The 27131-nt window shown below is 43.3% G+C and overlaps 1 protein-coding gene and 1 long non-coding RNA gene across 25 annotated transcripts in view; both read left to right on the top strand.

Annotated features, from left to right (window-relative positions):
* The window catches only part of FHIT (fragile histidine triad diadenosine triphosphatase), a 1053300-nt gene that overhangs the window by 786271 nt on the left and 239898 nt on the right, over nucleotides 1–27131 (top strand). The gene's annotated exons all lie outside the window — the stretch shown is intronic.
* LOC122466750 lies at nucleotides 571–13874 on the top strand. The gene is made up of 3 exons (XR_006292512.1): nucleotides 571–895; nucleotides 12323–12330; nucleotides 13864–13874. It is a non-coding gene; the product is annotated as an uncharacterized LOC122466750 (long non-coding RNA).

Genomic DNA, 27131 nt, shown 5'->3' with positions numbered 1-27131 from the left:
TTAGGTCAGAAGGGACCATTATGATCATCTAGTCTGACCTCCTGCACAACGCAGGCCACAGAATTTCACCCACCCACTCCTGCGAAAAACCTCTCCCTATGAGGAAAGGTTGAAAGGTTTCAGCATATTTATCCTAGAGAAGAAAAGGGGGAGGGGACATTATAACAGTTTTCAAATTTGTAAAAAATCGTTATAAAGAGGATGGTGATTGTCACGCTGTCAGAGTGGCTCACAACAGTGAGTGCCTGTCTCAGGGCAGACTGTCAAAAGCAGGGCAGACACCACAAGCTGGTGGTATGTTCTGTAATTAGATTTCACTAACCCAGTAACAAACCTGGATCACTGCAGTAGTCTTACCACGGAGTTACAGACAGTCTCCTTGGGCTCTCCCGTCTGTCTTGCCACCCAGGCAGGCTGGACTTAGTGATAAACGGTCACTTACACCAGAAAATCACAAAATATTCAGGTTTGTCACAGGCCCAAGAGACCAGTTACTTACCACAGATCAATCTGTACCTTCGATCTCACACCGAAGACAACGCTGGTCGCCAATCCTAGTAAGCTAATTAAAGATTTATTAATTAGGAAAAAGAAATGAGAGAGTTATTTACAGGTTAAAGCAGACAACATAAACGCTCAAATGAGTTGAGTCTGTGGTTCCAAAAGGTGACAGAGATGTAGTAATCTGTCAGCACAGAATGTCTTTTCCGGGCTGATGTAGGTTCACCCTGGGGATCTCTGCTTTTTGTTTCTCAGTTCCAGCCCTTGTAAGACTCCAAGTGGTAAAAAGATGAAAAATCTTCATGTCAACTATTTTTATTTCCCTCTTCCAGCACTCAAACCAATGGGACGAGGGCTTCTGCACATACTTCTCCAGGGGTAGATGGGGCAATCAGTCCTTTGATGGCCAACTTAATTGTTATAATCCTCCTGGATGTGTGGGGGGAGCCTCTCTTCTCATCTGAATTCACAAGTTCAGAGCAGGCCTTTTTGGGAATTATAAACCAAACTTACATTTGACCTTTGTAACATGGAATACAGATAGTGCAAGTAAGATTAATGCATGCAACAACTTACAGGGATTTTATGGAGTCTTAACACATCCTTACAAGTCTAACACCCATCTTGAACAATATTAACATACAGGTGAGCAGGGCTGGTTTCCAGCTATGAATTTGTCAGTGCTCAGCTGACGCCTACAGACTTGGCAAGAGCCGGCACCTGGTTTACCAGTGTGACAGTGATCAATTGTTTTCCATGTCCACCAAGGATAAGAAGGAATCAGCTTAATTTGCACCAATGGAGAGTTTATGATTTAGGTTAGATATGAGGAAAAGCCTTCCAACTATAAAGATAGGTAAGCACTGGAACGGGTTACTTAGAGAGGTCGTAGAATTCCCGTCACTGGAGGCTTTTAAGAACAGGTTAGTCAAACACCTGTCAGAGATGGTCTAGGTAGACTTAATCCTGACTCTGTGCAAGGGGCTGGACTTGATGACCTCTCAAGGTCCCTTCTAGACCTACATTTCTATGAAATCACCTGAGGTGCATGTGCAAGCTGGGGTTTTGCGTAAGTACATGCCTTTGAACATGCATCATCCAGCGGTGCCTGCATCCTTCAGGTGTTCTGTGGGTGCTACCCAGGCACATCCAGAAATATGCATGGTTTTATAAAAACGTGGGCCTTGATGTTTAAAGCAGTCAAATAGCTCTCAAAACAATGTTGTGCTGTTAAAGGTCTCCCTGAGGATTATTTAAAAACCTGCAAGTCGGAGTCATGTTCTCTTCTCTTCTATTGGAAAACTTGATAGTTGATTTTTTTTTTTTTTTTTTTTACTGTCTGTGGTGTGGCCTGCCTGTGTAGAGACGGCCAAAACGCATCCCGTTGTGTGGCGGATTGATGACAGGGGTTCTCAAATGGGGGGGGTCAGGACCCTTTGGCGGGTCACGAGGTTATTACATGGGGGGTCGTGAGCTATCAGTCTCCACCCCAAACCCCGCTTTGCCTCCAGCATTTATAATGGTGTTAAATATATAAAAAAGTGTTTTTAATTTATATGGGGGGGGTCACACTCAGAGGCTTGCTATGTGAAAAGGGTCACCAGTACAAAAGTTTAAGAACCACTGGTCTATGATATGCATGAGTGGGAACCTGGCTGAGATGATCAGCCCTCATCTCTGCTTCCTAGCCATAGTGGGATTTGAAGCTGGGGTGTCCAGAGGTGAAAGACCAATTCACTTACTAATTTGCTTTTACACCACAGAGCCTGTGCTTGCATCTTTCTTTCTTTCTTTCTTTCTTTCTTGCACAATTTTCCAGTTTGGCTCTGGATTATGAAAGATGCTGTCGGGTTTGTGAACATCTCTCCTATCCTTCATGAAGTCTCAATAGAATGGGCAGCCTTTCGGCTACAGCTGCCCTTAGAGCTGGGGATGTTATTCCCAGCTTGAGTAGACACACTTGTGCTAGTCCTTATCAAGCTAGCGTGCTCAAAATAGTAACATAGCCGGGATAACATAGGGAGTGGTGAATGGCAGCACAGGCTAGCCGCCCTGAGTACAAACCCGCCTGACCCCCATGGATACCTACTCAGCACAGCTAGCTCCTACTTCTGCCCAGTCTACCCTGGCTGCACTGTTCATTTTAGTGCACCAGCTCCAAGTGTAGACAGAGCCATAGTTAGGGGTGGGAGTGTGGGCAAAGGGATATTAGGCCAGATTCATTGTTGGTGTAACTTTAATGGAGTTACTCCAGGTGTGAGCTTCATTTGGGAAATACCCGAGGGGTGAATTTAATCTGGACACCCAGATCCTACTCTGAGCTGCCAAATAGGCATGTAGGGCATTTGTAGTCCTATGGGTAGAACCGAGAACTTAGGCACAATTCAGGGAAGGACTTAAGCACGTGATTAAAGTTAAGCATGTGCCTAAATTCAGGTGAAGTCATGGGAATTAAGCGTGTGCTGAAGTGCTTTTGCTCATTATCTGAGTAATTTTGTTGTAAAGAATAATTTTGAGCCAAAATTTGGCTTAGAAATTAACCCAGGAGTGAACATTTTAGAATAAATACACCTTAAAAGAACATGATCTTTTAAAATTAGAAATATATATGGAAGTCACCATTTTCAGGTTTCTTTCTTCTGCATCTTTGGATCAAATAGCTATGCTAGTAATATAAAATGTTGCCAGCAGTGTTAGTTAATGTAAAAGGCTCATTTCTGTTATTTTAAAACTACCAAATTTGCAGAGTTATTTTAATGTTTAAATGGGCATGCACGGTCTGAGTTTTTCAAAGAGAAAGGTTAAGGGGTGACTTGATTACATCTATAAGTACATACATGAGGAACAAAAATTCGATAATGGGATCTTCAATCTAGCAAACAAAGGTGTAACAAGATCAGTGGCGGGAAGCTGAATCTAGACAAATTCAGACTGGAAATAAGGTATTAATTTTTCAATTGAGGGTAATAAACCATAGGAACAATTTACCAAGGGTTGTGGTGGATTCTCCATTGCTGGCAATTCTTAAATCAAATCTGGCTGGGTTTCTAAGAGATCTTGCTCTAGTGCAAACAGGAATTAACTCAGGGATGATTGCTGGGTGTTATGCACAGTGTCAGACTAGAATAGATGATCACAGTGGTCCCTAGTGGCCATATCTATGAATTGCTAATGTAATGGGACTGTTGCCCCCTTACTAACATTCAGTGGGGGTGTTTGAGTTGCTAGCTCCCAGTACTAAAAGGGGGAAGGGTTGATGGGGAATCAGGACCCTGAGACTGACAATCCCCAGGAACAATGGGGAGAGGCCAATGCTCCAGGTCAGCCTGAATGACAGGGCGGGCAGGCTAGTCAGGGAGTCAGGAGGCCAGGGAGGTCCCATCCTCCGTGTGAGCTGGATTTGCCTGGGTCAGACAGAGGGGGGCCGAGGTAAGGAGAAAGCAGGGGCCCGAGCTGAGCTGGGGAGCAGAGCTGGGACAGATCCAGAGGGACCAGACCCTGTCCTGGGAGCAGAGCTGTAGCCCCAAAGCCAGAGGCACAGCCCAGAGAGAGCAGACTTGCCCTGGGAGCAGAGCTGCAGCAACCAGAGCCAGAGGGGCCAGAAAAGGAGCCCAGGAAGCAGGTCAGTGCTGGGAGCAGAGTCACAGAAGCAGCCGGCAGAGCAGACCTGTCCTGGGAGCAGAGCTGCAGCAACCAGAGCCAGAGGGGCCAGAGAAGCAGCCCAGGGAGCTGGAGGCAGAGCAGCAGCAGTGCAGAGACCGAGTGGTGGAGCTGGGGCTGGAGCCGTCCGGAGCTAGGTGTGGTGAGCAGCTGGGGAGAGCGATGGGGACACTGGGCAGTGGGCCCAGCACAGGGAGACGCCTCAGCCAAGAGGCTCTGCAGGCCAGGCTTGGATCGTAACCCCGACAGGGCGGGGGCGACACTGGGAAGAAGGATCCTACCACTTAGAGCCTGAGAGTGTGAGGCCACCACCAGAGCAAGTGTCCAACCCATGGCATCCCTGCAGCACAGCCAGGGCCGGAGCAGGAGGCCTGGGACTTGCAAGGAACAGACTGTGAACTGCCCGGACATCCCAGAGACACTGTGGTGTTCCCTGCCACAGAGCGGCGTGTTTCCTTTCACCTTTCCCATTTTTCCTCATTCTTTTAAAAATTAATTGTTGATTAAATAACTTGCATTTGCTTTAACTTGTATGTAATGGTCAGTGGGTCAGAGAAGTGCCCAGGGCAGAGAGAGTACCCCGCAGTGGGACACCCTAGCCCCTGTCCTAGGTGACCGCAGGAGGAATCCTGGGCCCAGCCCTGTTGGGATTACGAGGACTCTGCCAGACAGGAGAGTGGAAGGGGAGTCCTCAAGGGCAGGGAGGCCACTGGGTAAAGGAAGTGGGAGCGAGGGCTCAGATCCTTTCGCGAGACCACTTCACCGGGGTAGTGCAGAAGCCAGGAAAGTTCCCCACAATAGCGGGACTATTCCCCCGCTTACACTAACACCATAAGGGTTTTCAGCACATGGATTACTGTTCAGTTGTCAAAGGGCCCATTTTGCTAAGCTTAGCGTATGACAGGTTTGTTTTTATTCCAGCACAGAGGCAGAAAGTTATAGGTTTATTCTTCATAAATACAGCCTCTGCTATTAAAAGAATAGCATGTGTCAAGAGTCTATTATGAAATAGGTATGGGAAGTTCCTACTGTCATAATATTAAACCAAACATACACATTGCAGTGGTCCTTTTGGTACAAGTGTCTGCTTTCTTCTTTCTGTTAATCAGCATGTGGCTTTAAATCATTATCAGCTTTCTTAATTGCACAGAAAGGACTGTATAAAATGAGTGTTACAAGAGTAACTCTAATTGACCACGGCAAGGAAATTCAGGGTTAAAGGGGCTGTTATGTTTGTGTTACTGCAAGGTTTTAGGGGTTAGTGTGTTCCACTGACATTGTGAAGGTATTTGTATTGACATCAGTTCTTAAGGATTTAGTGCAAGTGTATAATAGTACAGAATAGACCTGGTGCTAGCTGACAACCTACATCTGAATGAATAGGGTACTGGATTAGGAATCAGGAGCCCTGGGTTCTGTCCCCTGCTCTGGCACTTAGATTCTGTGTGAACTTGGGTTCTTGGGCACTTCACCTCTCCGTGCCTGTTTTCCATCCCACTCCTTGTCTGTCTTTTCTCTTTAGATCCGTGGTTCTCAACCTGCGGACAGCTTACGGCCCAATCAGCACAGAGCTGCGGCCCATGGGACATCCTCAGGGCCATACAGGTATCATAGAATATCAGGGTTGGAAGGGACCTCAGGAGGTCATCTAGTCCAACCCCCTGCTCAAAGCAGGACCAATCCCCAACTAAATCATCCCAGCCAGGACTTTGTCAAGCCTGACCTTAAAAACTTCTAAGGAAGAAGAGTCCACCACTTTCCTAGGTAACACATTCCAGTGTTTCACCGCCCTCCTAGTGAAAAAGTTTTTCCTAATATCCAACCTAAACCTCCCCCACTGCAACTTGAGACCATTACTCCTTGTTCTGTCATCTGCTACCACTGAGAACAGTCTAGATCCATCCTCTTTGAAACCCCCTTTCAGGTAGTTGAAAGCATCTATCAAATCCCCCCTCATTCTTCTCTTCTGCAGACTAAACAATCCCAGTTCCCTCAGCCTCTCCTCATAAGTCATGTGTTCCAGGCCCCTAATCATTTGTGTTGCCCTCCGCTGGACTCTTTCCCATTTTTCCACATCCTTCCTGTAGTGTGCGGCCCAAAACCGGACACAGTACTCCAGATGAGGCCTCACCAGTGTCGAATAGAGGGGAACGATCACGTCCCTCGATCTGTTGGCAATGCCCCTACTTATACATCCCAAAATGCCGTTAGCCTTCTTGGCAACAAGGGCACACTGTTGACTCTCATCCAGCTTCTCGTCCACTGTAACCCCTAGGTCCTTTTCTGCAGAACTGCTGCCTAGCCATTCAGTTCCTAGTCTGTAGCGGTGCATGGGATTCTTCCGTCCTAAGTGCAGGACTTTGCACTTGTCCTTGTTGAACCTCATCAGATTTCTTTTGGCCCAATCCTCTAATTTGTCTCGGGCCCTCTGTATCCTATCCCTACCCTCCAGCGTATCTACCTCTCCTCCCAGTTTAGTGTCATCTGCAAACTTGCTGAGGGTGTGTCATAAATATAAAGGGAAGGGTAAATCCCTTTAAAATCCCTCCTGGCCAGAGGAAAAATCCTCTCACCTGTAAAGGGTTAAGAAGCTAAAGGTAACCTCGCTGGCACCTGACCAAAATGACCAATGAGGAGACAAGATACTTTCAAAAGCTGGGAGGAGGGAGAGAAACAAAGGGTCTGTGTCTGTCTATATGCTGCTTTTGCTGGGGATAGAACAGGAATGGAGTCTTAGAACTTTTAGTAAGTAATCTAGCTAGGTATGTGTTAGATTATGATTTCTTTAAATGGCTGGGAAAAGAACTGTGCTGAATAGAATGACTATTTCTGTCTGTGTGTCTTTTTTGTAATTTAAGGTTTTGCCTAGAGGGATTCTCTGTGTTTTGAATCTAATTACCCTGTAAGGTATCTACCATCCTGATTTTACAGAGGTGATTCCTTTACTTCTATTTACTTCTATTTCTATTAAAAGTCTTCTTGTAAGAAAACTGAATGCTTTTTCATTGTTCTCAGATCCAAGGGTTTGGGTCTGTGGTCACCTATGCAAATTGGTGAAGATTTTTACCAAACCTTTCCCAGGAAGTGGGGTGCAAGGGTTGGGAGGATTTTTGGGGGAAAGACGTGTCCAAACTACGTTTCCCAGTAAACCCAGTTAGAGTTTGGTGGATATTCCAAGGACAAAGGATAAAATTAATTTGTACCTTGGGGAAGTTTTAACCTAAGCTGGTAAAAGTAAGCTTAGGAGGTTTTCATGCAGGTCCCCACATCTGTACCCTAGAGTCCAGAGTGGGGGAGGAACCTTGACAGGGTGCAATCCACACCATCCTCCAGATCATTAATGAAGATATTGAACAAAACCGGCTCGAGGACCAACCCTTGGGGCACTCCACTTGATACCGGCTGCCAATTAGACATGGAGCCATTGATCAGTACCCGTTGAGCCCGACAATCTAGCCAGCTTTCTATCCACCTTATAGTCCATTCATCCAGCCCATTCTTCTTTAACTTACTGGCAAGAATACAATGGGAGACAGTGTCAAAAGCTTTGCTAAAGTCAAGGAACAACACGTCCACTGCTTTCCCCTCATCCACAGAGCCAGTTCTCTTGTCATAGAAGGCAATTAGATTAGTCAGGCATGACTTGCCCTTGGTGAATCCATGCTGACTGTTCCTGATCACTTTCCTCTCCTCTAAGTGCTTCAGAATTGATTCCTTGAGGGCCTGCTCCATGATTTTTCCAGGGACTGAGGTGAGGCTGACTGGCCTGTAGTTTCCAGGATCCTCCTCCTTCCCTTTTTAAAAGATGGGCACTACATTAGCCTTTTTCCAGTCATCCGGGACCTCTCCCGAATGCCATGAGTTTTCAAAGATAATGGCCAATGGCTCTGCAATCACATCCGCCAACTCCTTTAGCACTCTCGGATGCAGCGCATCCGGCCCCATGGATTTGTGCTCGTCCAGCTTTTCTAAAGAGTCCCGAACCACTTCTTTCTCCACAGAGGGGTGGTCACCTCCTCCCCATGCTGTGCTGCCCAGTGCAGCAGTCTGGGAGCTGACCTTATTCGTGAAGACAGAGGCAAAAAAGCACTGAGTAATTAGCTTTTTCCACATCCTCTGTCACTAAGTTGTCTCCCTCATTCAGTAAGGGGCCCACACTTTCCTTGACTTTCTTCTTGTTGCTAACATACCTGAAGAAACCCTTCTTGTTACTCTTAACATCTCTTGCTAGCTGCAACTCCACGTGTGATTTGGCCTTCCTGATTTCACTCCTGCATGCCCGAGCAATATTCAAGAAGGTAGTATTGGATGCGGCCCACATAACATGTTGTAGGCCACATATGAGCCCATAACAGTAAACAGGTTGAGAACCGCTGCTTTAGATCATAAGCTCTTTGAGCAGGGACTCTCTCTCATTGTCTGTGTGTACCTAGCACTTTGGGTAGGATTGCCAACTTTCTGACTGCAGAAAACCAAACACCCTTGTCCCGCCCTTTCTCCAAAGCCCTGCCCCCTGCTCACTCCATCCCCCCTCCCTACATAGCTCTCTGTCCCCCACCCTCGCTCACTTGCTCATTTTCACCGAGCTGGGGCAGGGGGATAGGGTGCGGGAGAGGGGAAGGGCTCCAGCTGGGGCGGGGGCGGGAATAACCCACCTTCCATTAATGTGTGAGAGGTGACATGTGCACACACTATCCTCTAGACATGACTCCAAAGGATCTGTTGAGAGATCAGTGCAAAGTGGTGTCATTGACATTGTCGCTGTAGATAAGTACACCATGACATGTAACTGCACAGAGACAGTGGCAGCTTTTACATTTTGTATAACATGGACACTTTTTGGTTCTATTAGTTGTTTGTTTTAATTTCCAAAGACACCAGTCTGTGCAAAGAGTTAGTGCCATATTTCAATTTGTCAGATAGCACATTTTGCATCCAATGTAAGTGGTTCTAAAAGTGAAGAAACCACCAAACTCCTGCCATTGTGAAATGCACCATCTGGGGGAACAGAAAGAGATCCAGTATTCCTTACTGGATTTAATTTTGGAATTTGCAAAGTGCTCAGACGTTATGGTAATAAAGAAAGAAACACCATGAGAGCAAATTCTTTTATTTAAACTAAGATTTTGGATTTTTTGTTAGGTGACAAGCAAATAAAAATGAGCTTTCTGTTACTATCTTCAATGCCGTGTTACCTGAAGTATGTGTTAAGATAGGCAAGTTACAAACCTCAGGCAAATAGGGTTTGAATGGAATCCACAAGAGAACCTTAGCCACATGGGCACTAGACTTCACAATAGTAAAATGTCTGGATGTTACCAAGGGTGTTAGTCAGGGAATTAACCACACTAACATGAGTATGATCAAAGCACGTACATCAATAAATATTTACCCTCCCTCAGGTTTTTGGCCTTGCTCTTGTTTTTGCAGTCACATGGGCGCTTTTCTGTAGGGATTTCATAACCATAATATATTAATATTAACTTTGTGTCTTTGTTGCTTTATGTAATTTCTTTGGAACAGGTAGTAAATTTGACATTGCAAAATCTAGGTTTTTCCAGGTGTAAAATTTATCTCAGATCATTTGTCACAAAAATTTGCCCCTGAGGACTAGTTGCACAGTATCCCAGGTGTTTAATGTTGTTCACCTAATGAAAGCACAACTCGTGAAAACAACTATTGAACTCTGGAACATTTCATGAATATTGAGAAGGCATTCAGATTTAAAATGCATGTACTAGTCACTGGGTCCATAAACTCCCACTCCTGAAGCCTCAGTGGCAGTGCTCTATGAATATTTCTCCATATGAATGTTTTTCACTCACATCTTCGTCCACTGTCAACAGCACTTTAGATTTCTGAGGTTAGCATGATCTGACCAGTCAGAATAGAGCTGTGATTAGTCCGGCTCAGGCAGGCTTGGTGGATTCTCTGTGAATTAATTACAGCAGCTGTTAACATGTTTGAACAGTCACATGCTTTTCCTCTCAGAGCCGGAAAACCAGGTTGCATTTTGCATTCCCAGATCAATAGCTTAGCTAACTGGATTCCAACAACATGCTAGAAAATATAATGTGGAGTTCGTGGCTTATTCTGCCGGGGTGAAGAACACTCAGTATCTTCAGCAGGTGGACATGGGCCACTCTTAGAGGGACACACACTGAGGATGAGGCTACACCATGGAGTGGATTATGACTAGCCCATGCATAGGGAGATTGAAAAGAAGCTAGTCACAGTAACAGACCTTGCATGCCGTGGGCTCAAGGTGACATTCTATTTGTCCAGATCTTAGGTATTTACATGGCCCCTAATATTGCAGTAGCTGAGCCCTTCACAGCCTTTATCCTCATAACACTGCTGTGAGTTAGGGAAATGTTATTGTTTCCCATTTCAAGATGGGGAAATTGAGGCATGGAGAGGCTAAGTGATTTGCCCTAAGTCATATAGGGAGTCTGTGGCAGGGGAAGGGAATTGAACCTGGGTCTCCTGAGTCCCAGGCTAGCACCCTTACCACCGCTCTGTCATTCCTCCCCCGCTGCCCACTGGCACTAGCCTCCACACGGGAAGCAGGAAAGCTGAGGCCGCGGCTGCAGACCTGCCCCTGTCTATCACATATAGCACATGCTCCCTGGCCAGCAGATGTGGAGTGGCTGGAAGGAGAGGGTGCTTGCTACCCACTTACAAAGTGTGGAACAGGGATGATGCCGATGTCAGGAGTGCAGTGTTTCTAACACCTCCTTCTGGAGAGACGTGACTCCCTATCACAGTCACAACTTAGTCCCTTGGTTGTAGACGCAGTCAAACGTAATCTACAACATAATAATAAAGTAGACAAGAGGTACTTCCCTCTCCCAAAACCTCACTGTCTGCTAATGCCAAGGTCTGTGAAAATTGTGCACATGAGATTTCATCTTCCACATACTCTTGTTGTTTAGGGTTGATATGACTTGGCTGTAAAAACTTTTTTGCTTTCTGGTTGAAACTTGGTGTTGAAGTTCACAGCATGGCAGCACTGGAATGGAGTTATGTCCTTCTTTTAATTGAGAGTTCTAAACATTAGAAGTTCTTACATCTTAGACTCTTTTTCACTTTGCTATATCCCAAAAAACTTTGGACATAATTCTGTTTTGATCTGCACATGATGGACTCCTGCTTTGATATTCTGCTCTCTCTACAAGCCCAGTACTCTTGATGAAGTCAGTGAGAGTATGTGGGGTAACAGAATGACAGAGTCACGATCCTCCTTGTTGATCTGAGAGCAAAATTTTGTCCTTTGTATGAAAGTAAAAATATGTCATTAGTCCATACAGTGGAGTAGCTTCTGGGGAGATAAAAAAAATTAACGATAAAACTTACATGCTTGAGCCACTCTGGTGTTTTGGGGTTAGCACTCTATCCTGTCACTTGAGGAGCTAGGTTCATTTCCAGGATCTAGCCCCTTGATCCTGAAGCAAGCAAGGTGTGTTACGGTTATGGATGCAGCACCTCATGCCATTCCACAGTGACCCACCTGGCTGAGCTATGAGCAGTACTGAATGTACAGAATACAGAATATCAAAGGTAAGATCCACCAAGCAGATCCAGGAACAGAATTGCACTTCATACTTGGCGCCATGGGTAGAAGAGAAGTGGGGAGTTAAGTGAGGACGTTTCACTCATAGCTGTGAATTTCCAGGGTGTTGTGGTTTTGGGGTCAGACCCTCAACATCATTGTAATGCAGTATTTGTGTCTGATTGAATATAATAAATGTCAATGTGGAACAGAATAAGGTCACATTTTATTACTTTGACCAGAAGTGTAATCTTCCAAGATTCAATTTTATTACTAGTATAACAGTCATACTGGATAAGGTCACCAATATTTCTTTCAAAATGATGTAAAGTAAGAAGACATACTTATACCAGCTTCATGTTCTGTAATTTGGATGGATGCTATGAAATGTGTTGACAAAGATATACCAGAGACATTTTTTGCTTGTAAATCTAGTGATGATGTTGTGTATTGTGTTTTGAAAATTTTAAGATGTATGCAGTTTAACTTAATCTCATTGAGGGCCTTACTCTTTACAAAGAAATGAACCTTTCGCGATTTGCATTCTTCTAGTTCAAAAGAAAAAGGACATTTTCTTCAGATATATAGGTTGATCATTTACCTTGAAAGTCAAAGCTGTACACTACACAGCACAATGGAAATGTTATGGCTTTTGCATATATACTTTTTAGTACAATGACAACAGTTACCATAAGGGCTAAATTTCAAAGATCAATATATCAGTGTATCTGCAGAAATGTGTGCACGCCCATTCTACACATGAACAGCAGCACTCATGTTTAAAGTTTAAGTAATTGGACACCTAACTGCGTGTTTACATTGCACGACTTCCCAATGCTTTTTTGTGGCTTCCGATGTGAAATTTAAAAAGACACCACAAAAGGAGTGATACATGTGCAATTTGAGGAGAGGAGAGATATCTCTTTTGGGTAAATCCATCCTTATTGATTTTTGTTGAAAATCTAGCTCTTGATTTCTTCTTCAATTTTAGATTCTTCCTGTTTGCATTTTTTAATTTTAACCATTCTTCCTGAGATTTGAGTGTGGGAAGAGGAAATGAAACCTAATTTATTATTTTGTAAGCCCTACATCCTTAGAGAGAAAATGCATTGACAAGTTTTCTGTGCATACTCAGGCAGGAAAAATGAAAGGGTTAAAAGATTTGGTGCTGTAATAAATTATGTAAGGCAAAAATATTAAATAGTAATCTCTTCTTTATTGCACAAAGCCTGTTGGGGATTATAAAGAATGGAAGCAGGATGGGCAAAGCCCTCTTTTTTACATCCTATTGGCTAAAAATAGTTTGTATATTTTCTGTTATAAACCTTTGCTCAATCCCCATTTATCTCAAGGATTGGAATTTCTGAATGGTCAGAATGTCACACAAGGTACAATCATAACACAAGGGCTGTTCTGCTCGGGGACACCAGCCTACTACTGCTCACAGGAGTTTGTCTTTTAGCTAGAGTTGAAGAGGTCTGTGCTATGGTGGTGAAGGTTCCAGAGTTCATACCCCAGTGACAACCCATGAAGGGGCTTGTTAGGTATACACGTCTATTTATCTAGTTAAAGAGGACTATGTTAGTAATATGTTTTTCCTAGGGGTTTGCTTAATGGTGGTAAGGAACTATACCACTGAACAGTTGAAGGAAGCATTATGCTGAAGCAAGGAATAATGTCTCCTGGTGTGTTGAATGAGCATGCCAAGCAATGCTACTTGCTGCCCCTGTACCAAAGATGTAGGATGTTCTCTCTCTTTGCTGCCCCCTCCTGCTAGTTGTTGCATACTGGGCAGGGCGGGCGGTGGTTCTTGGCCTGACCCATTCAGGCATGTTTGTGTGTGTGTCTGTCTGTGTGGGGGGGAATATCAAAGGTAAGATCCACCAGGAGGGAGAGTTCTTCGACGTGTATTGGGGAGTACTAGACAGGTCAGATTGCAATGGCAACCAGTCAGAAATTTCTATTAGGATTGATGTTCTGAAGAGCATTTGTTATGCAGATAAAGGACCCAATGCAGGAATGACTATACAGCGTTTTAAAGGGGTATGAAGCAGAAAGCGCCATTCGGTAAGCCCCTAGGAAAAAAGAATTTGTGTACAGGCCAGCTTCATGGAACTAGAAGGACTTCTTAAGCTTCTTTTGTCCTATAGAATGTCCTACAGCCACTTTATGAGATTAAGGATGTTATGATATCATGGTTCTAAACCATGAAACAGGCTTCAAGATTCAATGGACTTTGACATCTATAATCTTAAACTGGTGCAGTGTGGCTTTGGTCTGAACTAGTTCACATCTGTTAATCGTTAAAACACGCTGCACATCTCATCTATCCTCCAGAGTGTTTGGAGAACGGAAGGACTGAGAGCTGGTGGGTTTTGTATTGTTACGTGATTAGCTCAAATTGCTAGAGCCAAATATTTGCCAAGGGCCCCATATCTCTTTTGTACAAAACTGAAATAAGTTTAAAAATATATACAATGTTTTGGACTTGGTTTGAGTTCTCAGCAAAGCAACACGCTTCTTGTTCTTTTGTCCAAATGCTGGCTTCCCCCTCCATAATGGTAGATGGTGACTTGCTTTAAACAATACATTTAATGGTCCTTGTAATAACTCAAGTCCTTCAAACTGCTGCAGACTCCAGCACTTCACTTTGCTGAAGCCCCTACCAGTGCATTTAAAACAAAACAAAACAAAGAGCCCCAACAGCAAAGCCAAGTTCTCCTTAGGAATCCACTAGCAATCTCAGCTGGATGTCAGTCATGCTGACATAGGCAGATTAGGTGCCAAATTTTTTCCAAGCCACATGTTCTCAGTTTCTTGTTTATGGTGTTGGCTAGTTCTGTGTTTTCTTTCTCTTTACATTTGCATTAAAAGAGCTTGTGACAGCCCAGCAGTGGGCATTTGATTTTATCAGAGCAGTGGCTTTTTCCACTTCAAAATCTTCTAGGTTTTGTGACAAAGGTTGGGCTTTGTTTGCATATAAATCACTTTCTTCCTAGAAAAGGCTGATTTTTGAAACTTTCAAAATGTAGTTTGTCTCTGCAACTTTTATGAATCAGTCCTTTTGTTTTCATTGACAGCCTGATTAGGTTATTCTATTGCAGAAGAGATTGGAGAGAAATTAAACTGTCTTTGGTTCCTCTTTGGGAATATATTGAGCATCACTTGTTACAGAACTTTCATTTTGTAATTCCTGGAGTTTTCCTTCCTCATAATCATATTGCCGGTCCTGCGCTTGTGAATGGGTGTAACAAACAGAAGTACACATCTAGCAGCTTGCCTGCCGCTTCCTTTTGTAAAATCGGTCATTATTGGTTTTAAATGAATTTTTGTTTGGTTATGTTTTAACTAACGGTCCTTTTGTGTTCTTTGTATTCTTGTGGCTCCCAGCATACCCTCAGCTTCTTAGTTCTTAATCACTGTTTTATTTTCTGAAAAAGAAGCAACTTACAAGGACCTTTATACTCTTCCATTGAAGTTTCTAGCTGAATGGAAAAAATACCTAGGCCCAATCTATATTGGTAGTACTGGGCAAAGCTGCAACATTACCGAAGTGGGGTAAGAAACTTCCTAATGCAGACGTGGCTTGAGAGATTTGCCATTGACTCCAATTAGAGAAGGATCAGGCTCCATATGGGAGGTGATGAATTGGATTTTGAAAGATATTCCTGGTTCCCATTTTATCACTTTAGCAATCTACAGTCTGTAATTGAACCAACATTCTTATTATCCACCTAAGGTCTAATCTTCCTGTTTTCACCTTCATCTGTGCAGCCATCCTTAGGCTGGCTGGTAGCTCAAAATGATTTATAACTGAGAAGAACTTTGAAGTTGTTATAAACAAGCGAAAGGAAATGTTTTCTGTCCTTTTTCTTAGTTACTGCTGCTGTTAGTGTGTTTGCTCAGCTTAGGCATCTCTTGTGTCTCCTGCTCTGTATCAGTGGCACTGAGCCAGGCAGGACTGCATCACTAATGTCGGACTGGCCCATGGAGTCTGAGGTGGTTTGTTAGTCATACAGAGCCCAAGAGAAATTAATCGCAAGTGTCTTTCCCACCAGAAGCAAGTTTCAGTCGTGCACAAAGTTCTGTCTGAAATGTGGACAGGCAGGTTCAAAGAGATCCTGTAGAGAGAATGGATTTAATTTCTGGAGCACCCACGGTTCTGGTCACTTGTACAAGGCTGGCTTTTGTAGTAACATGCGTAGCTACTCATTGGCATGGGGCCAGGTCAGTTGGATGACTCAGATCCAGTAATTGAATCCGGAGGAGGCTGAACAAATGACAGTGGCGATGCATTCATTTGGAGGGACACCAGATGGCTCTGCTCCTGAAGTCGCCATGGGATTACACAGTTTGTCACCTCTGGAAGGAGAAGCACATCCACCTTTCTCAGCAACGATGCTGTGAGGGTGACCATGGACACTGGAGAAGTGCTGTGTGGTCATAATTTAAGGGAGAAACACAGAGCTGTAGCAATTTGTTCGTAGAAAGACGCTTGCTGGTCCAAATCCATCATTGGTGTTAGCTCAATTGAAATCACAGCGGGATGAGGTGGGGCCAGTGCCACTCACATAACACTGGGTGACAGTTATTGACGTTTTTTAATGTTGGTAGCATACTGGTCTATTGTAATGTTTCTAGGTAAGGGTCTGCTAATGACCACAGGAATGTATTGTTATTAATAGCACTGAGAGGTCCAAATCAGGGGTGTCAGTGCCATTGTGGTACCTCTGTGCAGACATGGTGAAGTATGAAGTCAGTGCTTTACTCAGCAAGACACTCAGATGTGTTTAATTTTAAGGGTGTGAACAACCATAATTTCAACTGAGATCTCGTTGGCAGGGTGTTGGAGTCAACATGGGTTCGTTTCTTAGCTCAGCCAGAGACTTCCTGTGTGATCTTGGCTAAGTCGCTTCATCCACCCCATAGCTCAGTTTCCTCAACCTGTACAACGAGAATGGTCCACGCTGGCTCACCGGGATGTCGTGAGGATAAAATCTATTAGCATGAGGTATTCAGACACCACGTTGACGAGGGTCATACAAGTTCATGGGTAGATAGAGAAACTTGCTTTGCTGTGCAAGCAAGAAAGACCAAGCAAGAAATGTGTATTTTAGAGACATGCTCAAAGCAATGCCCAGAAATGAAAAAATGAGGGTGTGCAAGCCCAGACAGTTTGGTCATGTAAAATTGCGACGAACTGACAACATGGGTAACAAAGTCCAACAGATCAAGACTGAAGGGAAAAGGACTGAGAGGTGGACCCAAGAAAAGTGGTGGGATGTCAGAAAGGGAGACACGTTCGCACATGGCGTGATGGAGGAGTTGGCACTGAACAGAGCACTTTGGAGGGGCTTGTAGAGTGGACCCCATCTGATGAGCTTAGCGCGTGGAAGAAGTGCTCTGACACCAGGGTAATGAGTGCCAGGCAAGTTCACGGATAGATAGAGCTCCTTGCTGTGCGGGATTGGGCCCTGAAACAGTTGGGGCCCTAATCCTGCATGAGCTGCAGGAAGCTGACGCCATTTGCTTACCGCAGTGTGGCGCCGTGCGGGCACAGGGCTGCACCAGCATGCATCTCAGTGCGGGCCTGGGCCTTGGCTCATGACAAGTTGTAACAGATGAGTGAATTAAATGGGAGGGTCACAGGAGGACGTAGGGAGGATGAAGCAAGCAGGCTGGACACGCTTTATTGTGTAGAGATCCGCGGGGTGTCTGGAGAGAGGTTTTGCTTCAGCTCCGGAAGCATTTTTTCACTTCTGTTTTCTCTCTTGCAATCAATTGATGTTGAATTGATTTTGCGACTTTAAGCTACATAAGGACTTTCCAGTTTTTTCCTCCCTGTTTATATTGTGCCGCCAATTTTGATTTCAAATGTTATGTTTCGTGACTCTGTAGAAAGAAAAGGGCTTCTTTGGCTAATGTTAATAGTATCCATAACACAGACAGCCACAATGAGGTTTTACAAGGAGCTCCTAATATACAATACATCATTCTGAGGACCACATCTACTGCTGCAGTGTCCCTGGGGTTTGATTGTGGTACGTAGCCACAGCCCCCAAGTACGGGCCGTGCGGAGATGCCCCGCCCCAGTGGGAGCTCCAGGGAGCACTTCAGAATGGCTGTTGGGCTACCCCTTAAGAGGAGGGGCAGCTTCAACTCCTGTCTGCCCCCATCTGGTGGGACTAGCCTCTGTAGAGGGCAGTGAGGCAGGACCATAGCCCTGCCCCCTTCGTAGAGGTTAGTAGTGACACAAGGCTTCCTGGACGAAATTGCTCCCTGTGCAGGGAGGCAACCAATCCACCCCTTAACTCCCCCTTACATTTTGAAATAATACCCTGGGGGCATCAAATTAGGTTTAAGAGGGGCACAGTGATGCTGTTGCTCTGCACAGGGTGGGATTGAATTCCTTTGGAGCGAAGGCTTTTTACTTGTGCTTGGCCTCTGCATGGTGGTACACAAGGGAAAGAGGGAAGAAGAAGCCTCTTTCCCTCCCCTTCCATTTGCACCACCATGCAGGGGCTGGACACAACCTGGCTCTTAATATGCAAATCCCCATTAAAATGACAGAGTGCGATAATAGAAAAGAGCCATCGTAATACATACATTAAGCAGGGCTTAAGGGATCCCCTGGCACATGATGACATGATAAAACCCCATTAAACCAGTAATCTGTGCATTAGAAACTCCCACATTATGTAAAGAGACCTGCACAGCCTGTTCTTTCAGTAACCCACAGGAAATGGCAGATAGACCTATGCAATGACATGACAAAGAGTTCTGGTTCCTCCTCAGCTCTGGTCGTCTAACTTGATTTAGAGATTAGGTCTCTGTTGATTTCAGTGGAAGAGCCTTATCGTTTCAGTGACCGTGTCTGAGAAAGTCTTGATACTGTCTTTATTCCAAAGCCACAGAAAGGAAATAATAAAACAGAAAATCATGGTAAAATCATGTTTTCAGATGACACACATACAAATAAAGTTACACAGAGTTAACTGCAGCTTGTCTTTGTTTCATCCTCTGATGCCAGAGTATTGCAGGAGTCTTAGAGTGTATGGATTTCTGTACTATGCATGCTGAAATGCCTTGGCACAATGAGGAGAGCTGAGAATTAACAACAACAATAGGGTCATGCCTAACAAGCTCAAACAGGGATCAGCACCCCATTGCCCTTACCCCAAATGGCTTATGATCTATGTAAAAGAACAGGTGAGACCTGAATTCCGATTTCCCCCTTCTCCACAGTTTTCAAAGACTTGGACAAATAGTCAATATTATTTTAGGATGTGTATTTGGGTTTTATTTTATATTAATACAAGGAATGTGATTCGATGTAGTCTGCAAGGCATTAGAAACATGCTCCTCACTAATCATGCACTTCCCTGATTCTTAAACGGGACTTATGTTTAGTTATGTCTTGGTTACCTCAGCATGAAAATGTATCTCTGGGAGCCCTAGACATATGTGGAGTTACTTCCTGAATATTGTCTTAAATATCAAGGTTTTATATTAAATTGGGTATGAAAGATATTGTCAAAATAAGATATTCACAGTAGAATGGCTTTAAATAATTTCTCTTATTGGCATGGTAGCATGTTTCTTGAACTCCACTTATAAACCACATGGATTCTTCAGCACTTCCCATCCCCCTGTTCTGCACTGGAGTGAAAGCTGATTCACTAGATTGTCTAAGTAACCTTAATCCCTAGGTACATGCGCTGCAGAATAGTCTATTGGTCCTTTCCTCATGATCCTCAAGTATCTCTATCAGTCCCAAATTACATTTCACTTCCTTTTCATTTCTGCACCTGTTAAGGGCTGCCTTCCATCTCTGCTGCTTCTTGGGGCTCGTTCTTTAGTCTTTTAGCACCACGGACAACTACATTTGATCTCCTATGCCATTTTAATGCTAAAATAAAAGGCGTTAATCTTGTTTCCAAAAGATTTTCATAAGAGGGAGAGAAGAAACAGCATCTGGAAAAACGACAGTGGACTCCTTTGCTTCTTTTCTTGTGGATCATTTGTTTCAGCTAGGTGTCCCTGTTTTCAAGCTGTGTTAATTAGTATAGTATAATAGCCCATACAGTCACTATACTGGGCCAATGTCTGTGTCATTGGAATTTGCAATTGCAAGAGTTCCTTGGGGTCAATGGAATAACATCAGTGGATATCTTGCGGATAGCGGGTTCACCATGTGCTCCTTTTACCTAACAATCTTTAATAGCAGTTAGATCATTCCCTAAGGTTTTAGCAGGGGGATTTTCAGACACCTACGGTGCTCAGCTGCCACTGCAAAATTAATGGGCGTTGGGTGCCTTACTCCATTAAACACTTTTGAAAATCCTTCCCTAATTTAACCTGTAAACAAATGCGCTCACTACAGTAGAACCTCATTTATCCCACCTCCGTTTTCTGAAATTTCCTGTTATCTAAACAGGATTATGTCCCTCATTATCTACCAATTACCTTCAAAATTACTGTCATCACCTGGAACCATGATTATCCAAACTTACTGCGCCTCCCTTGTGATACTCTGATAATTGAGCTTGTATGATATTCCTCAGGCTGCTGCTCCACTGGTCTGACACCAAAGGAAAATACAGCTGGTTAGATGCTTGCTGTCCTCATAGTTACTAACTGTTCAGTATTGCAGGATAGCTGCCTATTACGGTGGTTCACAAACTGCCCATCAGAGCCCTTAATGTCCTCCTCTTGGTAGAGCTCCCACTAGTTCCCTTCACTAGAGAGAGCTAGGTGAACCAGCCTCAATCACAGATCCAGCAGTCTCCCCCTAAAACCTGAACTCCTGAGAAGACAAAGCAGGAGGGAGGAATTAAATTGTCTAATGAAGAAGACCCTTTAAAAAAACGAAAACAAAGCAATTAAAACCTATATTTTCAAAGCCACCTACTTCTGCAGAGTTTAGGCAAGTTGCCCCAGGCTTAGTTAAGTTTTACCTAGAGGTTCTTCAATCATAGGGTCAGAGCTGTGGAGAGAGATCAAATGCCACATAGAAGGTAGACAACGCTGGTTGTCTATATACTGGCTTATGGAGCTGTCTTTCCCACAAATGACATGATTCATTACTATCAAGCTAAAACTGGCATCCAATTAAGTTTAATGCCTGAAATCTGGTATTCAGTAAATCTAAAGAAAATAGATTTATCACAGCACTAATATTTGATCATTAATTGTTATACTTTCTGAAACTTGGGAGACAATACAAAAATAGAGTGGATTAAACCAGTTTTCTTTGTACAGCGATCCCCCCAAATGTGATGAAAACTATATTCTGAAACCTTTGTTCACAAGTGATTGGAATTTCCAGCTGGAGGGGCTGAATAGTGAGCCTAAACCCCAGGTTTGAAATGAGTCTCTTGATGTCGTGTGCAAATACCACCAGGGCATGGCTAATGAACTGAATTCAGTGCAGTTTCCTGTGGTGCAGATCATTTGGATGAGACATTAAGACAGATCTGCTGGCTGCTCTGCATGGACATGTTAGATCCCATGGTCCTCTTCATACCCCTGTGTCCTATCCAAGATATCCCCTCCCACTCTTGTATCCTAAGTACTGGTTGGTTTCTACTTTCTACTCCAGAGATGGCTGCATTTCAGTGGTAGCATATGTATGCATGCATAGCTACGCACAGAGAGTATATGTGTGTATACAGAGATATAGCTTTGGGTCCCTCAAGGGTACAAGGCACAATATAGTTGTCAAAGTCATATTTTTAGCACTGCTGGGATAAGCTTGCAGTACATTACTATCCCCTGGAGCAGGAGAAGACTTGTGGGACAGAGATGTGTCTCTGAGGCCCAGTGCACCCTGGGTTAGTGCATCTTACGTCCCCACAATTGCACCTGAAGTGACGATCTAGCCTAATGGGGCTATTCCTGAAGTGAAGTACTGCTCACTATGAACAAGGGTGGGTGAGTCAGGCTCTTATTGACACGGTCCACATACCCTGAAGTAGTTCAGCTAGTGTATTAGAGGAAGGAAGGCATGATTGGAAATGAGGAGAAGATGATGGTAGAGCATCTAGCTTTTCCTGCCTTATATTTCCATTTCCAGTCACTGGAATCACTACGTTGTGAATAACAGATTACTTTGATGCCACTTACTGTGATTCAGATTGTACAACTTCTGTATTTCAATCAAATACATGGAGTTTTCTGCAAAAAAAAACAAAACAAAAACCCCCCTGTTCTTGTCCATGTTTTGGAGGTGTTGCATTTTTCAGAGGCATTAAGAATTATTTTAAGCAGCTTCAATGGGGTTAGAAGATTGGTTATAGTAAATAATAGATTGAACAACAGCTGTAAAAAGCAGCCATATAGGTTTTAAGCTTTGCTCTTATCATCGCAGTGCACACAGATCTGTCAGATTTATATTGATTTCCTTTTGTTGCACTGCAACTGCCAATTCTCACTTTTACTCCTTAAATCTGGCCTTCTGTATGCGTGTAAACATGTACAAAGCTGCCTTATCAAGATGGACAATGTTCAGATAATTTGATTTATCTTAATGATTTTTTGATGAACACCAAGAAGTGGCAGAGTAGATTAGGAACAGAAACATACATTGTGTGTGGCTGAATAATCTGAAGCAATTTTTCAGTTTCTATTATGAGTCATTTCTGTTGGCATGCCATGATGTCATTTTTACAGTTCTCAGGTATATTTTCCCCCAAATTAATAAGCTTTAAAAATTGTTTTCTAAGTAACCTAACTTCAGTTTTTCTTCCATGCATTGAAAATCCAGGCATACAAGCCATCCCTCCACCCCCAAAGAATATTCCTCTAGCACTATATATTCCTGCCTAGATCATCACTCTTTTTTCCAGAAGGCTCTGCAAATCTGCTTCTGTCCTTACTGAATGAAATCCACCCCGGTGCAGAGGGCCAGCAAGAGTGGGGACCTACATAGGGGTGGAGAAAGCATAAATGACAAGCAGTTGTTTTCTGAAAGTATTGTTTTGTTAGTTCTGCATTCTCCCACTTTCTTGGAGATCTGGGGTGCTTTTTTATTAGGATAAAGGTTGTAGGAGAAGTCGGGTTTACAAGTCATGACAAACGGTCTGCCCCCAGCCACCATGCTCCAGCTGAATCCCAAGGATAAGATGTTGGATGCCTCTAATGCTTGAAAGCTCACTAGATTCCATGTGCTCTAAACAACATGATCCAAGATCATGCAGGATAGCATTTGAAGAAAAGAATAGTTTCTTATTCCTGCTATGTGTTCATTCTCATCAGACGTCATATATGTGGTTGGAAAGATTCTTTTATTTTCATACTGACTCATAAAATAAACTGATTCACTACATCACCATGAAACTAGAAGTTCTGCCTCCAGCCAGCCATGCTAATAGACTTCATTCTCTCCCCAGGTAGGGTCACACCCACTGGGGCTCATCCCTGCATATCTCTTGTATATTTCCTCCCATTAGAAAGATATTGTAGCAATGCAATACCCGCAGCTAGTATCATAACCGGTTGTGCAATCTGCATGTGCGGAATGAAGTATTAATCCTGCTATTCATACAACAATAAGGAGCTGTAAGACATAAAATGAACCAGGCCTTAATCTCAAAGACAAGAGATTTCTTGCTGAGAGTCATTTTGTAAATGAGTGATATACATTCATCCATAAGGGATAATCAGAGACAGGAGTGCAGATTAACAAACACTCTCTTGTAAGATGTTAACAAAGCCTCATGAAATACATGAAGAAATATCAGAGTATTCGGTCTCTGTAGGTACCTGGTTTTTCTACTCCATCAAAATGAAGCTTTTGGAAGCAAACTATTAAGGCAATATTAATAGAGACGGTATCAGTCAAAGGTGATTTAAAATAGCTACAGGTATTGTAAAAAGGGAAGTAATGTTTCAGTTTCGTTTGTAAAAGACCAAAAAGATGTGGGATCTCTTGTTCTTCTTAAACATCAAGTAATTTGTAGAACTAAATTGTTAGTGCATTGCTCCCTCATTAGAGGTACATGTGTCTTACTGTCTGGATGTCACTACCTAGAAAATATTTCATTTTTGTCTGTATAAAGCTTTGGTTGAAGCTCAGATTGAAAAACCAAAACAAACGCCAACATGCAGAGTGTACCGTGTACCACAAATAAATAGGTTTAAACAGAATAAAGCCCATTCCAAGTCTAAAGTTTTTCAGATCGTGGGATTTTCTCCCCTTAGAATATTTCTCTGATAAAATCAAACATTTTCTCATTAAAATTATATATCAGCACAGATTTGTAGAGCAGCACACACAGAAATGCCTACACTTTTGCATGCTTAATGGACAGTTTAGATGTCGACCTGGTCATTTGTGTATGAATTTGCACTGAGTACATCAGCAAACCGAGGGTCTGATCCAAAACCCATGCCCCATTGACTTCACTAGAGTTTGCAGTAAGCCCCAGATGTGCAATTCTAATAATCTGGGCTTCAAATTCCAATGTCAAATAAAGTGAATTAAAACTGACTGGCTCTGATTTTCAGATCAAAATTTAATGCACATTTGTAGAGTGAAAACTTCCACCTGTAGTGTCAACATGTAAATGTCTGAATTATCTATCAACAGTTACAGCTCTGTGGTAGCTGAGATTAGATTTTCCCCCTACAGAACAAAACAGGAAATAACCATGTTGTATATTTAGGCAAATTATCTGTTTTTAATAGTGATCACTGTACTCTGCATGCGTCTTTCCAAATATCCATGCACATGTTGGGGATTTACGCTCACACGTGGCAAAATAAACTCAAATTCACATGTATCACTTGTTATATTTGGCATTACAGCAGTGCCTACATTCCCCAAGTAATATTAGTGTCCCGTTGTGCCAGGTCTGGTCAATACACGTGCTGAGAGACAGCACTTGCCACAAACGGCTTAAAAGCTAAATAGACCATCGGTGGGAGAAAGGAAGGATTGCTAACCCTATTCCACAGACTGGCTATGAGGCACTGATGAGTTAAGTGACTTGTCCAGGATCCGAACGGGGGTTGTGGGATAGCTATCCTTGTCTAAGTGTGAGAGTACAGTTGCAGAGACCAAAGGTTACCCTTGATGTTAGAAGATGGGGTTGTGTCCCGTCCTGGGCAGAGCAGACGGTAGCTGGCTCACACGACAGGCTGTCGTTGCTGTCCTACATAGGGTTTTAAATAAAAATGATGTAACTGTTAAATGCCAACGTTCCGCATCTTAAAAGAGAAAAATAACGCGGGGAGTCTGACTGGGAGAGCTGGGAACTGCACCCAGATCTCCTGAGTTCCAGTCCAGGGCTTTAACCACTGTATGCATGGCTTTGATGGTTTGGAATTGATTGATCAATAAGTGGCATTCAGAAGCCTTTAAAAACAAAGTTATGTGAGTATGGGAAGTCTTCCGGCAAATGTTCACTTCGAAACACTTCTCAATGACATTAGTTTGTAAATACTGGGTCTGTTTCACCACTGCTCTACTCCTATGGCATAGAACTGGAGATCAGTAGAGTAATAAAAGGGTGTGTGTTTATAGTTTCTGGAAAGTTTAGCGATTCCTATTTTATTTAATAAATCAATACAAGTACACACAATATAGATGCACATGTGTTAAAGAGAAGAAATGGCTTTTGAGAGACTTCTACTGGATTTATATAGAGGACCATACAGTTGTAAGTTATAATAAAGTTTAACAAGCTGTCTTACTCCTTAGAACAAAGAAGTTAGTTTATTAAATTGCATGTATTCTTCTTTAATGGCATGGACTGACTCAGAAGAATTTGAAGGAAATATGTAGCTGCACACATCAAAGCTTAAAAATACAAAATTCCTTATTCAGTGGCAATTTACAATGAATAAAGAAATCATGAAATTATTGATTCCGGTGCTTAGAAAATGGAAATATGAAAGTTCAAATGTGTTCTACAGTAGAACGATCACTACAAAAATGTAAATGGTGTCTTGTTACATTTCTGAGAGGTGCAATGCACTTTTCTCCTTTTATGTGAAGTTGCCTTATCTAGTAAATTTAAAATAAATCCACATTCTTTTGAGGAGGGATGCGTGAACAACTTTGCAGGATTTAAAAATATGCCGGAAGAATGTGCTTAGACATTCTGAACGATGATTTAGGCTTATTTGATCCAAAAGGATCCCAATGCTCTTTATAGTCCCTCACTATTTAGGAAATAGTCACTTCACCCATCATTGAACAACTCTGGGGTGAAGTACGTCAGCTTTTCAACAGCAGATAGCAATTCTAAGCAATGGATTATGACAGGAAGTGAGGAATACTTTATCTAATTTTAAACTCGAGGGGAAATTCGAGGTAAATAGATTTGCCCAGATAAGAATTTGACCAAAAGATTGTTTTAAACTGTCCTACTCTTATGTAAAGTTGTGGGGTTTTTTAATGGAGACATCTCATAATGGATTCATTTTGGCATTTGCCTTTTTATATATACAGACTTCAATCATAGAAGATTAGGGTTGGAAGGGACCTCAGGAGGTCATCTAGTCCAACCCCCTGCTCAAAGCAGGACCAACCCCAACTAAATCATCCCAGCCAGGGCTTTGTCAAGTTGGGCCTTAAACACCTCTAAGGATGGAGATGCTACCATCTCCCTAGGGAACCCATTCCAGTGCTTCACCACCCTCCTAGTGAAACAGTGTTTCCTAATATCCAACCTAGACCTCCCCCACTGCAACTTGAGACCATTACTCCTCGTTCTGTCATCTGCCACCACTGAGAACAGCCGAGCTCCATCCTCTTTGGAACCCCCCCTTCACGTAGTTGAAGGCTGCTATCAAATCCCCCCTCACTCTTCTCTTCTGCAGACTAAATAAGCCCAGTTCCCTCAGCCACTCCTCATAAGTCATGTGCCCCAGCCCCCTAATCATTTTCGTTGCCCTCAGCCAGACTCTCTCCAATTTGTCCACATCCTTTCTGTAGTGAGGGGCCCAAAACTGGATGCAGTACCCCAGGTGTGGCCTCACCAGTGCCAAATAGAGGGGAATAATCACTTCCTTTGATCTGCTGGCAATGCTCCTACTAATGCAGACCAATATGGCATTAGCCTTCTTGGCAATAAGGGCACACTGCTGACTCATATCCAGCTTCTCATTCACTGTAATCCCCAGGTCCTTTTCTGCAGAACTATCGCTTAGCCAGTCGGTCCCCAGCCTGTAGCGATGCATGGGATTCTTCTGTTCTAAGTGCAGGACTCTGCACTTGTCCTTGTAGAACCTCATCAGATTTCTTTTGGCCCAATCCTCCAATCTGTCAAGGTCACTTTGGACCCTATCCCTCCCCTCCAGCATATCTACCTCTCCCCCTGAGTTTAGTGTCATCCGCGAACTTGCTGAGAGTGCAATCCATCCCATCATCCAGATCATTAATTAAGATGTTGAATAAAACCGACCACAGGAC

Source organism: Chelonia mydas, chromosome 7, assembly GCF_015237465.2.
Source record: "Chelonia mydas isolate rCheMyd1 chromosome 7, rCheMyd1.pri.v2, whole genome shotgun sequence".
Classification (NCBI taxonomy): Eukaryota; Metazoa; Chordata; order Testudines; family Cheloniidae; genus Chelonia; species Chelonia mydas.
This window is presented reverse-complemented; position numbering and strand designations above follow the sequence as displayed.